Source organism: Pundamilia nyererei, unplaced genomic scaffold, assembly GCF_000239375.1.
Source record: "Pundamilia nyererei isolate P.nyererei 1_Seehausen unplaced genomic scaffold, PunNye1.0 scaffold00216, whole genome shotgun sequence".
In the NCBI taxonomy this organism is placed as follows: Eukaryota; Metazoa; Chordata; class Actinopteri; order Cichliformes; family Cichlidae; genus Pundamilia; species Pundamilia nyererei.
This window is the reverse complement of record NW_005187617.1, coordinates 537,306-541,055: the sequence shown is the minus strand read 5'-3', so window position 1 is coordinate 541,055 and position 3,750 is coordinate 537,306. Positions and strand designations below refer to the sequence as shown.

Sequence of the window (3,750 nt, the reverse complement as noted above, 5' to 3'; positions counted from 1 at the left end):
TGTGTGTGTGTGTGTGTGTGTGTGTGTGCTGTGCATCATCTGATAAGGTGTTTGTTTACATGCACCACAGCGTCAGCGCATCGAGGAGAAAACCCTCTCCGACATGCGTTCCCAGATAATCGTATGTTCCAGAGTTCTGAGATGAACAGGAGCCAGAAAACATTCATGCTGCAGATTGTTCAGCTCCGCATGAAGGCGAGCCTTTTGATCATTGAGGCGTTCAGCCAGGAGATGTGGTGCTAAATGAAAACATGGCTAACTCGCTGACAGCAATTACTGAGATGTGGCTTCTTGCTACAACAGGCAGCGAGCAGGAAGGAGGAGCGCTCAGTCACCAAGACAAACGGGAACACTTTCCAAGAAAAACTCCCAGTGACGGCTGATCTGTAGAGCTGGAGCGCTCTTCATAATGTGTCCTTGTGCTATTCAGGCTTTACGTGGATAATAGAGTGTTGAAAGCTTTTAAGAGAGTGATTTTCTTTTCCCCCTCTTATACAGTAGTCACCAACGGAAGTTGGCAGGTTTTGGGTTAAGAAAAGAAAAAGATCTTTGTAGAGTCAGATAAGATGCTCCATATCTGTGAAGTCAGTTTATTAGAGGCACATAAAGAAGGAAAAACATGCTGACCTATATTCAGATCGCTGCCAACGAGCTCAAAACTAATTAGGGAAATTATGGGGTTAATTAACATAAGATTAAATATTTATCTTTCTGCAAAATGAAATAAAATAAATCCTCCATTTGTCTGGAATGATGGTTTAAGGTTTTGTGCAGAGTTCTGATGGAAATATGGAGACCAGAACAGAAACGCTGGATGACTCATCCCTCACTGCTTCAGTAAGTCAGATGACAAACTTGATTTTTTTGTCACAAGGGGGAAGCAGGGGCGTAATTTCCAGGAGGGTTGGGGGGGTTATGACCCCCCAATAATCAGACCCAACCAGTATAATGATGAATTATCTTGCATAAATAGGCTGTTGGTTTTCTTTGCTCATTTCAGTTATTACCAGCACAATAGTTGCATGTTTAATCATCTGGGAATTTACCCACATTTATTTATTTATTTAGACAGAGATCTTAACCCCCCAATGTTCAGCACAAAGTTACGCAGATGGGACGAAGAAAACAGTGAAAATCCAAATCTACAGTTACAGACTGTTTGAAATAACCAGCAAAAAATACAAAAGATTTCAAAACCAAACGCTGTGTGATAATAAAACAGATGCTTTAGGTGCGCAGGTGTATTTGTAGATCGACAGATGATGAATGCATGGTCTAAACTTCTACTTTCACTTCATATTTGATGCAACATGATCTTTATCTTGTAAATAATGGCCTGCAATCACGATCATGATTGCGTGATTTAGTGCAGGCCTGTTCCTTGGATTCCTTTTCTAACCCTCCTTAATCTTCATTTCTAGTTTCGTGCTGCTAAAATGGGGATGCATCTGTACTCACTCCCAACGTCTCACATATGGACAGTTGATCAAGACCCGTCAGCATCAGCATAACATAGTTTTTCTACAGGTAAAGACTGTGAACGTCTTCTTAAACTTCATCAAACAGCGAGTAAAAAACCAAGCAAAACGAAGCTTGAGACCTGAGCCACAGTCCCCCGGCTCCCTTTCTCCTGTGTAGGCTTTATGGCTCCTTTTACGCAGGAGCATTTGCTCAGATTTGATCTCATGCAAATGAGATTGGGTTTTAATTACTTGCTCTTTATGGCCCCTCAGGCTTGTGAAAAATAACCGTCTGAACTGAGTAGTCTGGGTGTCTCGTGCACATTCTTACATAGTCAGGATTAAGAGAAGATCTCTTAGTGAAACATTCACAGCACTTCAGCTCACGTCTAGATTCTGGAAGTGCAACCAGCTCAAACGTTTTTCTGGGCTCGCAGATCAAATCAAAGATTAGCCTCGGAGTGTCAGGTCTTCATCTTCAGCAGACATCAGACCAGCAGCTCTCTGAAACTGTACTTGACCCATGCATGAAGTGCCTGATGAGGCTGTTTGAAGTTAATCCAGCACATTTCCAACCACAGCTTCTCTGCCTGAACGCGCTACTGACAAATACAAGACCACAAATTAATTTTGTTAATCAAGTTATTAACAACAATGAAAACACCACCAAACAGTCTACAGGCACACTAACAACTCTGAAAAGGTTACACTTGTTTCTCCCTGGTTTTACAAACCTCCAATTAATAATGAATAAGTTCTCATGTAAACGCCACCATAATGGCTTTAAGTGAAGCACACATTCATAGCATTGCATGTGTAAATATAACTTATTTATAGGAATGAAAAGAACAAAGCATGCTTCATTTCAGGACACACACAGCACTGAGACGTTCTCTGCAGAGATGAGATAACCTGCTGGACCTCAGCTGATCTCTGCAAATCAGGCCTTTGCTTCAGCACAGCAGTGAGACTGAAGCCACTGTGGGTAAAACACTCGTGACAGCCTGCTTGGAGTTTGTCAAACTGCATTTAAAGGACAAAGTGCAAAGAGATTTGTTGATTTGATGAGACACAAACTCCCAGGCACTGATCATCACTCAGTGAACCCACTGATGCAGCTAAGCACGGTGGAGGCATCATCATGCTATAGGGGTGTGTCTCAGCAGCACAAACACAGAGACCTGAGTGGGTTCACCTTTCAGTACCACAGAGACAACACTGGAGTGCCTTCAGCTGCAGCGTCACAGGTAAAGTCCAGACGTTACACCCAGAGCCTCAGTGCACCCAGCACAGGCAGCATTTTAAAGGTTTACGTAGCCATAGTTAACAGTCCTGCTGTCAAACTTAGTGTTAAGTTAAAGGTTAAGCTTGGCCAATGACATTACCCTGATTTATTAAACTTTTGATTCCACAGTCGTCCCGAATTTACAAAGACTTAAACCTGGCGATTAAAGAATAAAGTCTTCAGAGAAGTGTCTTGATGCATTCTCAACCATCCAGGAAAGCAAATCTCCAAAAGTTGATTCTGTTCATCTGGACGTAGCGCTTTGTGGGAGAAACGTTTCTGAAGGAACTGAAGGACCAAAACCTCCCAACCCTTTGGTCCTTCAGTGGGCTGTTTCAGTGGGTTCCTCAGTGGGCTGTTTCAGTCATTGTGCAAATGTACTGTTTATAAGATTTGGGGAAACCTGCAGTCAGCTGAGACTGAAGAAGTCACCTGGGTGACTGACGAAACATTTCTCCCACAAAACGCTACGTCCAGATGAACAGAATCAACTTTTGGAGATCTTCAGAGAAGTGTTTTTGCAGCCACGGGCTTCACCTCCTTCTGACCATCAGAGAGACTACAAGGCACATCTACAGTAGCCTCAGTTTTTAGACACAGAATTCATCTTTCATACTAAGGTTCTGAGGTTCTGCGAGGAGAATAAGATACACTTCTTACCCAAAATACTGGAAACTACCACTGCTGCTAGAGAAGCTTCTACAAAAGACTAAATTAGTTTTAGAATACTTTTTAAATGGCAAACAGGAGTGTTTGATTTTTACATAATATTAATAATAATAATAGAATTGCAAAAAGCAAGAAACACTGACTGTGACTTATTGAAAAAGATGTGAGTGTAAAGTGAAGGGATGTGAATACTTTATGAATCCTGGACGTGTGTGTGCAGCTCGCTCACTGCTTTTCTTTCTGCCTCCTCATCCTTTACAGAAACACACACACACACACACACACACACACACACACACACACACACACACACACACACACACACACACACACACA

At 42.2% G+C, this 3,750-nt stretch overlaps 1 protein-coding gene across 1 annotated transcript in view; it reads right to left on the bottom strand.

The window, feature by feature from the left end:
- Positions 1-3,750, bottom strand: part of LOC102213893 (uncharacterized) — a 24,627-nt gene that overhangs the window by 19,982 nt on the left and 895 nt on the right. The gene's annotated exons all lie outside the window — the stretch shown is intronic.